Raw genomic sequence first — 14,855 nt, 5'->3', positions numbered from 1 at the left:
CTTTCTATTTGAAGTTAATTTCTCTTTAGTAGTCCCAAATGGAAATAGTTGCTTTAGGGATTATTACAAAGTACATTTTTCTTTTCCCTCCTATGACTAATATTCATGAGAAAAATAATGTCCCGTACTTCTGCAGTCAAGGCAGGTCTGCAGCTGCAACAGTAACTTTGCCACACCTACACCTTTCATCTCCAAAATGAAGGAAGATTAAAAAAGACGTTACTACAAAAAAGGCCCATAATGTTCAACAAATGCAGCAATAAGTATAACATACTATTACAGTGTTGTTAGCTCCACCTGTCAATCAGCCTGTCTGATATTGTCAATTACGTAATGGCATTATGTATGATCATTATGCATAAAATGACACTGTTTTCAGTTGCTTGTAATTTTAGCCAAATATTAACTGTTTGGGCTCAAGTTTCTGTGATGTGGGTCTACCCTAGGCTGCTTTTTGTTCTTCTAAAATCTTGGCCATTTCTCAAGAGATTAAGGAAACAGTCATTGTTTTTACCCACATAAAAAATCTTGGCAACTTTGTTTTGAATTCAGCCCTTCAAATAGGTGGGGGGGGGGGGAGGGGGGTCACCTGTGTGTGAGGGCAGGCACATGAAAACGTGCTTGCATTTAACCGGATGCAAATTCTAAGGTTTGAAAGACTGATGTTCCTACAAGCAGAGCAAAGGCCTGCAAAAGGGTAACAGCTTACATCCGAGAAGATTTCATCTGCCCTGCGTATGCGCCAGCCCCTTGCAACTTGCTTATCACTTGGTACCTGCACTGTCCACCCAGAGCGACCGAGCCGTATTTGCACTCTGACCCTCTACCGTAGCTGTGACCCAGCTGCACATACGCAGCTTCACAGGGATGAAGGTACTTGCTTCGGTCCTGGACTTTGGGGGACTCCAGCTGCTCTATACTGTGCTGGGTGAAGGCACCAGAAATAACATTGGAAGGTCTGATCCTTTTGTTTTCTCTGTATAGGCCAGAGGAAAGCTGGACGGATTCTTCTGCCTCCTCCTGAGACGTCGTGGCACTGGCACTTCTCCGAGACATGCTCCAGGAGTCAGCTGGGCATAGGGATTTTTGTCCATGCTCGACCATAGATTTCCAACAGCATTTCACTTGCTTCACAGAAAAAACAACCTGGGTCACAGGACCCAATCCTAACATTTTATACTCAGCTTGCACAACATTTAATTTGGACAAATTTTTTAAAAAGTTATGATTAATAATAAGAAAGTATGCTATACTTGCATGGTATTTAAATTACAAGACTGTGCTAGGGAGAATTTAGTCTTATTATAAGGTATATATATATATCTATTGAGGTCAGATAATCTCAGTCCAACATCCACAAACTATAGGCTCAGAAATTATACACAGCAGAGCAAGTAAAGGTGTAAGAGTTCAGAGGCCAGCTTGAAAACATAGACTTAATTTGTTAACATGGCATTATTAAAAAGAACCAGCTGAGCTTTGATTGTCAGCATCGACTCTGAAGGCAATTAGCTGCCGATAAAAGGCAAGAACACCATTCAGACGCAACTCACTGAATTCTCACCACAGAATTTGGTGTGTGGCTCTTGTGCATCGACGTTGTGCTACAGAAGAGATTGCACAGTGTTGAACCGGTGCCAACGTCCAGCCGGACAACGTGGACAAGCTCTTAGAAGCAGTTCAATGCTTGCAAGCTTCACTCAAAGACCAAGAGGAAATTTGTAATGAAGGACTGGCCGATCGTGACCCACAACACAAGTGGACAACGGCACTCATATTGTTTTTCTATAAAAAGGGGACCCATGTCCTAAACAGCTGGAAGAGGTGCCTCCAGTAAACAAACTGTAGCTCCATAGGTAAAAGAGCTCAGATCGCCAGACTGCGCTGACTTTACTTGAGCTCTACAAGTTTACTCCTTGGAAGCACTGGATTTTCACAGAGCAAAAGCAATCTTTCCTTTCTCTTCCATAAATAATAAAGATTAAACTTGCTGTGATGGCTGTTCAAGGAGCACAAAGAATAATACTTCTTGTCCTCTGCCTGCCATCCCAGACAACATATAACATGGGGCGAAATGCAACTTTAAACACAGCAGCTATTAGTTACATTACTCATTTTTCTTTTACAGCACATGCATGGTTCCACTGAACTCTACGGCAGGAAGTACTGGTCACAAGTTGACAGCAGGACCTCAGATATACCTTTTATTACTAAGAATAAAGATTTTTTGTATTTTTTCAATTCAGGCAAAGCATCCCTGCACTTCCTTTGATTTTCCAAGTACTTTCAGAGATGAGAGAAATATTTAGAAAGCAAACATTAAATTGCATTATTTTTAAAAGTATAACCTTATAAAGTACCCTTTACTTATGTTGTCCCTTCCCAAAATGAGAAAGAGAGAGGGGGAGAGAGAGAGAGAGTGAATGAGTGAGTGCGTGAATCAGAGGCTTTTTTGGGAACGCAGATTTGAAATAGGTCTCCAAGCTCATCACATCTTTCTCTGCTATACAGCAGTCATATAAACAACAGTCATATGCCCTTACATGGAAAAAATGCATGTAATCAATGCGTTTACCGATGGATACAGCTCTGTTTTAAACCTAGTTCCAGTCTTGACCACCCCTTTCTTCTTTTGGAAGGGTGTTCTGTAGTAGAGCACTCTGACTGCTAGGAACGGTCCTTAAATTCAGTTCATAAAAAAGTGAAAAAGGAACCAGGTCACTTTTCACCCCACAGCTGAAAAATACCTACTTAATTTTTGGGTAAATGTGCTGTATAATATTTTATCAGATATCAGTCCAGATACAGTAAGAAGACATTTCGTATACCTCTATGTGGGAAGAGGTAGTGGTTGTTTGGCCTTTTTTATGTAAAGTTTCAACAGATTAATGTGGAAACACCAAACTGAGTCAGGATAAGAAGAGCTTCATAGTGTCTACCACTGTTATTAGTAGCACAACTTAGTGAAACATTCAGATTCTAGTTTCTAGCCAGGTTGGCAGCTTGAAGAGCTGAAGCTATGCAGATAAGACTGCTCTTGTGTGATCCTCAGCTACGATATAAGACTCAGATGAAGGACTGATTTACAGGGTATTAAGATCTGGGTCCAACAGATAGCCATGCAGTAGTCCACTGTATGGTCAGAGCCCAGTTCGATGAATGGAAAATGCTTGTAAAATCTCCATGAAAGCATCCAAATTCTAATTCAGAAAATTGCACCCAAGATTTGGATACTATTACTACCTAGGCATGAAAGCATGAAATAAAATAGCTTGCATTGTCAGAAGTAAAGTTTTCTTCTAAAACAACAAATACTGATTCCAAATATTTAATTAAATAAAAATATGTGCTTAGGAGTTCTGTCATTTCCAGTTTATTAAAGTGCTAACACAATAAAAACCATGTTTCCTATTTAAAGGATTTTCTCTAATTTAACTTCCATTTAATTTATTGCCTAGACAAACTACTAACTCAATTTTGAAGGTTATAGCAGCAGAATACATTCATTACAGGCTTAGACATCATGACGGACAATATAAATCTGTGAAGATTTTTAATTTGGTGAGTTCCTGGCTAAATTATGTAAAAAACCTCAAGTCACTGAAGTTTATATATTTATTTTTCATCTTTTTTTCTTACTGCTTATTGACATTGCATTTATGTTTACATATATCTTCTTTCTTGCAAAAGGCATACAACTCAGAATTGACATCAGAGATGACTATAAGTGGGGGGCTCTTTCAAGTCATCGTTAGCCACCTACAGTTAAGAGGTGAAGTGTAACTACTTTTGCTAAGATCTAAACTGAATTCATACAGAAATAGAAAGTAGAAATGGAACAGGCATATTTAAAGCATCCAGATACTCTTCTGGACAGTGCAGGCTGGATCTGAAGAAGGCCCTATCTGCTATAATTCAGGATAGTTTCAACAGGCCTTAGCAACTGGTCAGCTATTACTTTCCTTGAGATGCTTCATTCATTTATCTCAGTCAACAAGATTATTCTTACAGTAGGTCTGAGTTTTACTGTTGCTAATTACCATTCCTTACCCCTGTCTCTGAGGAAAACTCATAATTAATTCCTCCTCTTCTGTGCTTTTCACACATCAAGTGTATTTATAGATCAGCATAGTTCTCCTTTGCAAATGCCTAACCAGTTATCATCTAAGTTTAAGTCACTGATTAATTGCTTTATGTTTCTTTCCATATCCCCCTTGGGAAGATCCATGCTCCTTTCTCTCTCTACTTCAACATCTCTCCTATGCATTCTTTCCTTTTTTTCCTCTCACAGAGGTTCATATTTCCTCTGATTCCTCCAGTTCCTGAAGAAAGCTTCTTGGTATTCCTCTGTTTTCCTTTGGCCACCTCTTTCACTCAAGCAATGCTACCTTTTCTGCCGCCACAGCTGCTGAGAATTACTCTGTAGTTTGAGTCCCATTTATATCTGCTGTCCCAGAGGTGTCAGACAGCCAAGTTTTTCATCAAGCTGCTGCAAGCCTTGTGCATGGATGGATGTCCCTTCTCTGGACAACTCAGAGTCATTCTGTTCACTCATGGAAATCCCATCGTGTGGTCAGAGCCTCACTGCTTTACTGATATTCCCAAATCAGTCACAGGTCCTATCATAACTGAAGGAACAGAACAACATTAGCTCTGCTGCGAACTCACTTCAGCAGAGGAAGATGTAACAAAACAAAAAGCAACTAGCCTACTTTATTGTAAAGCTATTCATCTCAATATTCCTGAATGGGAAGTTGGATGAAAAAGTTTGCCCATACTGCAATAACTAAGGACCACACTCATTAAAAGAAAAATGCAGTCGCAATTTCACGCAGTTGAAAATAGCAGACACAAGAGGAAACAGAAAAGGATTATTTTAGATCATGCCATAGGACACAATCACAATACAGTAACTATATCTGCCAGGTTGTCATAAAAAAAAAACTTCCATGGAAGTGTGCAGGAACAGGAACCTACAGTTACTTCTTACTCTCCATACTCAAATATATCTCATACTAATTTCAGTAGTATTTCACAGGTGCCCAGTTCCATAGTCTTTACTCTGTTCTTTCCCCAGAGTTTGATATTGCAAAGGAACTGCTAGTGTGACAGAATTGTTAGAGCAATTAGTAAATAATCATTTGACAAACACATATGCACGCACACATACTACTCCTTCAGAAACAATTCTTCCATAAACTTAGAAGAACTGTATCCATCCAAAGCACACAATTGCAAGTACAAAAGATGTCAGTGGACCTACAACAGGAAAACATCTAAATCTTTAGTTTTGTTCTGTTTTGCTTAGTAATAAGTCGGAAGAACATGCAGGCTATCAGCTTGGAAATTAAAAGACCATGATCCCAACATTGCTTAAAAATTCCTACTTTGAAAGAATGAGGTATATAACAGACAGTTTGTTCTCAGCAGCCTGAGAAATCCTGACAGAAGTGCCATTTTTATAAGATGTTTTAAAATTTTAACTGTCCTAATTATTAGTTTTAATTTGTTTCCATTTCTGCAGCAGTTAGGATTTCAGTTGCAAGACAAAAATAGAGGTTTATAGACATATGAACCTCGATATCATGATGTGCTAATTGAAAACAGAACACAAATCCACTACCAAAAATACAGGAAAATCAGTGTTACAATGCTTTCAAGGCAAAGATATGCCTTTGGACCAATAAATATTTTTCTTCTGATTTTTTATTGTTAACTTCTTAGTTTTATGTACTTTGAAAAACTTTGTATAAATAATATTTTCATTTGAATAAAAATATCGTAAAAGAAAAAAGTGGTGATTGGTAATACAAAGCAAAAAAGAAACAGAGGGAAGTTCATGCACTTCACAGGAGAGTGGTGGTCTTTTTTTAGTGGAATTGCTAATCATTTTAACATGGTTAACATGGTTTGGACTGCTCTGTGGTTCTGCCACATCCAAAGGAGATGTTTGCCACTTCTTCCTTCATGTGTACCAAGAGCATCAAACTGATGCAGTTGACCAACACCAGATTGTTTAATTCTCTCTGGGCAGCAAAGAGGGTTGCATCAGCCTTGTGCATGGATCAGCAAGATACACACTGGGGAATCTAAATCAAAGGTTTCTTTGCTCTTTGGTCCCGTTTTAGAAAAAGGTAAATTCATAAGATTTTGCTATATGAATGTAGAAAAATGTCAGCTTCTGTTCCAAAACTATTAATATACCATAAATGATATTCAGATCAGACTATAATATTCTGATATATGGTTTCATATATGAACACTGGTGAAAGATTTTAGTTGTGATCCTATTGTTTGTGACTCGGTCACTCAGAAACTAAGCAGCAGCTTCCAGGAAAAAGCCCATAATGCCTGATCATGCAAAGCCACATTCATGCAAAGGCACAGGGAAATGTGAATATATGGGCATGCAGCATTATCATTCTTACTTATTACAAAAGTGGTGTGGTCAGTGTAATACAAAGACTTCCCAAAAATGGTATGTCTTCAGGAACTTTTGTAGAACGGAAGCTTGTCACATTCAGTCTGCTTCATGAGATGGCAATTCATGATGACAATTCAAAAGGTAACAAAGGTACAACAGGTGACAAAATTGACTGTTTTCAGTCAAGAGGCTTGGGTAGATAGGTGAGCAAGGGATTTATAAAATCTACATTTTTGATAGTACTTGTCATCAGTACCTCTCTAAGGACTCTACTATTAAGGTAAGTATTACAGTCCTCATCTTATGGTTGAAAAAAATGAGGGAGAAGTCAGAGACATCTTGCTGAGGCTAGAGGGAGTCCACATTGCAGGCAGTCACAGTTGTCCGCTGCTCTAGCTAGTAGAGGATATAGGAGTAAATACCGTGTGTTGTGTAGAAAAGCACAAAGTCAATAAGTCACCAGTTAATACAGGAAAAAATGAAAATCGACATGGCAGCTTGAGGAACACAGCAGTGGAAGAAGGAGGTGATCTCAGTGTTGTTCTGGATGGTCGAGGAATAAAGGGAGGGTCTGCAAAGAATATGCAGGTGAGATAGCTGAGAGAGAAAATGAAAACTGCTGGAAATATTGATAAATAATATTGGAATGAGTGGAGATGAAAGTATGGACTTGGTGGAATGACACATTTGTCATTTATCATCTTATCACTGGAATGGGAACAAATGAGATTACCAAGAGAGCAGAAGAGAAGAACAAAGGCTCCAGGAATAGATGGGTGGATGGAGAAAGACATGGGAGAGTAATGGAAACAGCTCAGAGCAGAGTGATCAATGAATCAGGACGCACCAAAGCAAAGTCAAGAGAACACCTTACACTTATTAGGAGCTGGCCATTTCAGTGAATGTCATTTAACTGGACTGAGATGAACAAGAGGTCGATAAACAAAGTAGACAGAGGTCCACAGAAAAGTCTGGGAAGCAGGAACTTGGAAGTGCAGACCAGATCACTTGTTCAAGCTGCTAGAAGCAGAGGAAGAGGAAACTGAGGTGTCCTCCTCCACCCTGCAAAGACAGAGAGGCCTTTGGGAAGTGTGACTTCATTTGTGTACTGACGATACAGACACCTTTAGAAAGTGACATTTTATTTATATGGACTTTACCATGTATTCCCTAAGAGCCTGCTTGTTCCTTTCTTTAGTTATGTATTTTGCTTTTGCTGACAGCATAAGTGCTTTTATGACACAAAAAATTTACTGCTTGAAAAAGTTTAACTCCTGTGTGTGCACTTGCAGACTAAGGTCAAAAGGACAGAAACATTCCTTATGTTTGTTAAAAAAAAACCACTCTTTCATGTCTTTTGCTGCCAAAGCAGACAGAAAGAGCAAACATATGCAATTATGGAAAGGTTAGAAGGAGTTAGACCTCTTTCTAAGAAGAAAGGGGTTTTATATTTCTTTTCTCCCCTTAAATTTTCCCAGCATTTTTCAGATAGGAAAGCATGGAAAGAAGATATGAGCTTTTTAATTCTTTCTTTCAACTTTAACGGTTACACTGTTCTTTTTTAATACCAAACAGAACTGTTTAAGAAGAACAAGAGTTTGGCCAGCTTTGTTCTCTCAAAGGCAGTCAGGAGTCCAGTGTAGGACAGAGCAGAGCAAAACCCAAGGCACAGACATGATTCTGCCAGGAGGTTGTTCATTCTTTTTCCAAAGACACTAGGACCACACCAGGCAGTGCAGATAAAAACAAGTAGGAAAGTTCTGAAAAATCTCTCTTATAGTCCATAATCCCTGGCATGTGACTGAAGATGGAGAATAAAGATTTCAGTCCTTGTTATTCATCTAAAACAAGATGGCTTTCACAACAGTAGAAAGAGGTGTCTAAGGAAAGAATAAGCACAGTCAGAAACCCAAATAATTTCTATATTTTTTTTTAATCTAGACTGCATCCTCTCAATACAGGCCAATGATGGTGAGCTACAGAAGCTGAACGAGGAAAGTAAAATAGGAGGAACTGTCATCTTTATTAGGCATCAAATCTGAAGCATCAAGATTAGATCATATATGTAGAACCAAAACTGAACATGGAGTCTATTTGTTGCTGATCCTCAAAAAATGATCAGAAGCCTGTACTGGACTTTCTTCACTGCAAGGAGTGCTGTAAAACACTGAACACTCTCAGGAACATGATAACATCAGGCAGGTACTAGAAGTGTTTGAGTGGATGACAGAGAAGATGCAACTTATGGAAAGGCCAACTCTCTAAGAAGGCAAGTCTCAAACTTTTTTGACCATATTGCAGGTAGTATCAGAAAACGATGCAGAATGAACATAATGTAATTTGTAGCTGAAGTGGAACTGTTCTGGGTTAATCTGCGGAAATAGTAAGTAGGTAGACTTGATTATTGAGGTGTTTTGTGTATGACTGTGCTTGCTTAAATCAACTGGACTGCTATGAATCAAAAAAAAAAAAAAAGGACAATCAATGGCTCAAAGTTGCATCCATTCTGGCAGCAGCTGATCCAAAATAAGGGGCTTTGGAGACTTGTCTCCAGCATCTACCTGGCTGGCTGTTCCTAATGCCTTAGTTTGTTGCTCTACCAGATCTGCCAGGGCAACTGCATGTGTAATTGCTACTTACCCTCATTCTGTCAGTATGATTTGAGTTAAAAAGGTGTTTCTGCTAAACTAGGTCATTTGACAGAAGTAGACTAGGGAGTGTCTCCATATAAAGAAATGCCAAGAGACTGGAGGGGGTGATAATTTCTGGTATAGTGAAGAATGCAGCTCTAGGTGAGCTGCAGTAACAAATTTCTTATCCCAAGGCAGCTGCACCCAAGATGGCATATTCGGCTCAGGTGATCTGGAAGATAAAATAAGCATATAGGTAGACACTATCTTTAAAAAAATCTTTCATTCTACTGTGGTTCACCCCTAGGGCCAACATTAAACTGTACTGTTGTGTAAAAGGGGTGATTGACCCTATCTGTATAGGGTATATAATGTTTGTGAAAGGAAAGCTTAAAGTAAAGATCCTAGCAGCACGGGCTGGGTTGGTATGTGCTAGGTATGATGAACAATGTATTGCTTGCCAGGCACAGCTTTGGGTATGAGAGAGTCATGTAAGGACAGACCTGGAGTCCAGAGAAACAGGGAGACATCAGCAAGACCTGAGAGCTATCAGAAGTGTAGCTAGCCCTGACAACGATCACTTTATTGAAACTAAAAGACATCTGCAGTACAGTCTGCATTAGCTTACTGAATGCTTGCACGATTAGCAGAAACTGGCATATGTGTTTGAAAAAAATATACTTAGAGAACAGCCTATCAGTCAGCCTCAACTAAACTGGAAGGATATTTTAAGTAGCTCCTCTCCTCTGTCTGGTTCTGGTCCAAAAATTCATTAGCTTGTGTGAAGGAGGAAAGGATACATGTTTAAAATCTGTGAACTTGTCAAGATGAAAGAGGGTTGGCAAATACTTTGAAAAATTGCAAATGATCTTAACAAATTGGAGAGGTAGTTTAAAATCAGACAATCAATTTAATAATAATGTGCAGTGCTTTGCCCTTCAGGAAAGCATACATGCAAAAGCAATAGCACTGCAGAAAAGAATCTGACTGTTCTAAAGAGCCACAAAACTGAAGCGAGTGAACAATATGATGCTGTTACATTAACAGAAGTGTTACTTCAGCTTTCCTGTGTTTCTTTATTTGAGTAATGTCACTGGATTGTGTCCATGAAACGTCATTAAAAAGGGATTTTCAGAAGATCACCAAAACATTTGAGCCATGGCTAAAAAGAGAACCCAAGAACACACTTTGCAAATAAAATAAAATAAATTTCACTGAAAATGTATGAAATCAAGTTCTAATTGCAATGAAAAATATGGTCAAAGGAAACAAAAACCTAGGCTGCAACATCTGCTTTCCCTGCTTTGTCTACCATTTTCCCTGAAAACTGTCTGAGAGGGCATGTGCATGAGAAGCTAAAGAATTCTTTGGTATCTGGAGATCATTTCCAGTACTGTGAAGTATAATAAGGAAACTGAATTTGGAAAACCAATGCTTATGGAATGTACCAAATGAATGGCTCTGGGAAAGCATTTCTTGCTTCTTGTTGCATTACGTAGGCAATTCCACCATGTGCCATATCATCAAACCTCAGCCATGATGTGGAGGGCCTTGCTCAGGAAGAAGATAAGGAACAGTTTGGTGTCCATAATATGTGAATCACTGCTTTTTCTGGTAACAGCATCAGGAAGGATGTCTTGTTGTTATTACTCTGTGGTAGGCATAAACTATACAACTGCAAAGTAATTACACAGAATCACAGAATCGCTGAGTTTGGAAGGGACCTCTGGAGATCATCTAGTCCAACCCCCCTGCTCAAGCAGGGTCACCTAGAGCACGTTGCACAGGATTGCATCCAGGCGCGTTTTGAATATCTCCAGAGAAGGAGACTCCACCACCTCTCTGGGCAACCTGTTCCAGTGCTCTGTCACCCTCACAGTGAAAAAGTTTTTCCTCATGTTCAGATGGAAGTGTCTGTGTTTCAGTTTGTGCCCGTTGCCTCGCGTCCTGTCGCTCGGCACCACTGAAAAGAGTCTGGTCCCATCCTCTCAACACCCTCCCTTCAGATACTTGACAACGTTGATAAGATCTCCTCTCAGCCTTCTCTTCTCCAGGCTAAACAGGCCCAGCTCTCTCAGCCTTTCCTCATAAGAGAGATGCTCCAGTCCCCTAATCATCTTTGTGGCCCTTCGCTGGACTTGCTCCAGTAGTGCCACATCCCTCTTGTACTGGGGAGCCCAGAACTGGACACAGTACTCTAGATGGGGCCTCACCAGGGCTGAGTAGAGGGGGAGAATAACCTCCCTTGACCTACTGGCAACACTCTTCCTGATGCACCCCAGGATACCATTGGCCTTCTTGGCCACAAGGGCACATTGCTGCCTCATGCTTAACTTGGTGTCCACCAGCACTCCCAAGTCCTTCTCCGCAGAGCTGCTCTCCAGCAGGTCAACCCCCAACCTGTACTGGTGCATGGGGTTATTCCTCCCCAGGTGCAGGACCCTGCACTTCCCTTTGTTGAACTTCATGAGGTTCCTCTCTGCCCACCTCTCCAGCCTGTCCAAGTCTCTTTGAATGGCAGCACAGCCCTCTGGCGTATCGGCCACTCCTCCCAGTTTTGTATCGTCAGCAAAGGTGCTGAGGGTGCACTCTGTCCCTTCCTCCAGGTCGTTGATGAAGAAGTTGAACAAGACTGGACCCAGTCCTGACCCCTGGGGGACACCGCTAGCTACAGGCCTCCAACTAGACTCTGTGCCACTGATCACAACCCTCTGAGCTCTGCCATTCAGCCAGTTCTCAAGCCACCTCACTGTCCACTCACCTAGCCCACACTTCCTGAGCTTGTCTATGAGGATGCTATGGGAGACAGTGTCAAAAGCCTTGCTGAAGTCTAGGTAGACAACATCCACTGCTCTCCCCTCATCTACCCAGCCAGTCATTCCATCATAGAAGGCTATCAGATTGGTTAGGCATGATTTCCCCTTGGTGAAGCCATGCTGACTACTCCTGATCACCTTCTTGTCCTCCACATGCTTGGAGATGGCTTCCAGGATGAGCTGCTCCATCACCTTTCCAGGGATGGAGGTGAGGCTGACTGGCCTGTAGTTCCCTGGGTCCTCCTTCTTGCCCTTTTTGAAGACTGGGGTGACATTGGCTTTCTTCCAGTCCTCAGGCACCTCTCCTGTTCTCCATGACCTTTCAAAGATGATGGAGAGTGGCTTAGCAATAATGTCCGCCAGCTCCCTCAGCACTCGTGGGTGCATCCCATCAGGGCCCATGGATTTGTGGGTGTCAAGTTTGCTTAAATGATCTCTAACCCACTCCTCCTCCACCAAGGGAAAGTCTTCCTCTCTCCAGACTTTCTCTCTTGCCTCCAGGATCTGGGGTTCCTGAGGGCTGGCCTGAGCAGTAAAGACTGAAGCAAAGAAGGCATTCAGTAACTCTGCCTTCTCTGCATCCTTCGTCACCAGGGCACCCACCCCATTCCGCAAAGGGCCCACATTTTCCCTAGTCTTCCTCTTGCTGCTGATGTATTTGAAGAAGCCCTTCTTGCTGTCCTTGACATCTCTAGCCAGATTTAATTCCAAACGGGCCTTAGCCTTCCTCGTCGCATCCCTGCATACTCTGACAACATTCCTATATTCCTCCCAAGTGGCCTGTCCCCCTTTCCACTTTCTGTATACGTCCTTCTTCTGGTTGAGTTTTGCCAGGAGCTCCTTGCTCATCCGTGCAGGTCTCCTGCCTCCTTTGCTTGACTTCCTACTCATAGGGATGCACCGCTCTTGAGCCTGGAAGAAGTGATGTTTGAATATTAACCAGCTCTCTTGAACACTCCTTCCTTCTAGGGCCCTCACCCATGGGATTACTCCAAGTAGGTCCCTGAAGAGGCCAAAGTTTGCTCTCCTGAAGTCCAGGGTTGCGATCCTACTTGGTGCCCTGCTGCCTCCTCGCAGGATCCTGAACTCCACCATCTCATGGTCACTGCAGCCAAGGCAGCCCCCAACCTTCACATCTTCCACCAGTCCTTCTTTGTTTGTTAGTACGAGGTCCAGCAGCACACCTCTCCTTGTTGGCTCCTCCACCACCTGTGTCAAGAAGTTGTCACCAATGCTCTGCAGGAACCTCCAGGACTGTTTGTGCCTAGCTGTGTTGTCTTTCCAGCAGATATCGGGGTGGTTGAAGTCCCCCATGAGAACCAGGGCCTGGGATCATGAGGCTACTTCCAGCTGTCTGTAGAAGGCCTCATCGACTTCCTCATCCTGATCAGGTGGCCTGTAGTAAACACCCACAACAGTGTCACCCATGCTAGCCTGCCCTTTGATCCTTACCCATAAGCTCTCGACTCGCTCTTCATCCACCCCTAGGCACAGCTCAATACATTCCAGTTGCTCTCTCACATAAAGAGAGCACATGCACACATGCAGGCCACACATACGCAGTAGGGTACTTTTAACAAACAGAAACGTGTTTGAAGAAGATAAATTTTCTTCTGATGTCCAGAGTAACACACCATTTCCTGGATTAGAAATCGGAGTCTACTATAGTCGAGTAACAGGAGCGTAGAGTTGTCCTCAAAACTGTGAAAGTTAGAAGTTCCTTACATTGGAGAATTTCTCCTAATCTCTCTTTAATGCACGAGCATGATTCCTCTTTAACACCTTATGCATGTTCTATATGGGACTATTCAAATTATTTAATATTCTACTGTTGGGTAACAAAATCCACTGCCACAGCAAATTGGCACGTGTAAAACAAAGCAGTCATAGAATGGAAATGCTTTAATACAGGTTGAAGGAGAAACATATTATCAGTTAAATGTGAGAACAATATCTGTTTTATCTTAACCAAAGAATAGTAAATGGAATGCAGGAGCTCTGAATCTCCAACTCACAGCCCTGACACAAGATTATGCCATAAATCCCACGATCTGAATCGGAAAGTTGTGAACAGGACATCCTGTGGAATTACTTTTTCACCAACACGGCGTGTATCGTTGCTGCCATCTTCTGGCAAAACAGACAGTTCTGCTACACTTCTAATTGCTTTTGAAATATTGAATCATCTTTTGTCTTTGCTTTAACAGTATCAGTAAAGTTTTTTGTTCATTTTTGGGCAAGCCAATTTATCTATAAATTTTGCAGCATGCTGTCTCTTAGCCAGTTGTAATTCCTTCACACAGAAAAGATATTCTAGAAGATACTGCTAATCTATAAATTTGTATTTTAAAACAAATAACCTTTGTATTACTAAACACTGTGCTACTAAATAACATCGTACATTATTAAATGTAGCTGTTTAAGAAGGGTATTTTTCAATATTTATGCTACTTATATTTTGTTTTTACACAACAAATAAATTCTTCAAGTCCGTTCTGTATAAAAGTATTTAAATCCATATTTACTACACCTTTCCATTTTAATATTTTTAAAATATACAAATATTTGCATTTATTTTTAACCTCCTATTTTTGTGACCAAATGAGGTGGTAACGTTCTCTTAACTACCTTTTACTTCTACATAACCAATATTAGAAAGCTGTATTAAATTGCGCATCTTTCCTAAATTTTGTCTTGCATCATTTAAGTCTGTAGAGCCTGAGTTGCTCTGATGTTCATCTAAGAACATTTTAACTAAATGAAACACTCCAAAATCCCACGTTTTTGTTGCAGATGAACAGGACGCAGTTATTACAGGAGACTTTGCATGCAAGGCAGGAGTGGGGTCATGCGCTCTGCAAATGGCAGAGGTCCAAAACGAGCTGCACTCCTGACCTCTGATTTAGACTCCTCAAAGGCCCCTTCCAAGCCATGGCTCTATGCCTCTATTCCTTTCAAATGCAAAATTTTGTAATAAACACCTTT

The sequence above is a fragment of the Apteryx mantelli genome, chromosome Z (assembly GCF_036417845.1).
Source record: "Apteryx mantelli isolate bAptMan1 chromosome Z, bAptMan1.hap1, whole genome shotgun sequence".
Taxonomy (NCBI): Eukaryota; Metazoa; Chordata; class Aves; order Apterygiformes; family Apterygidae; genus Apteryx; species Apteryx mantelli.
This window is presented reverse-complemented; position numbering follows the sequence as displayed.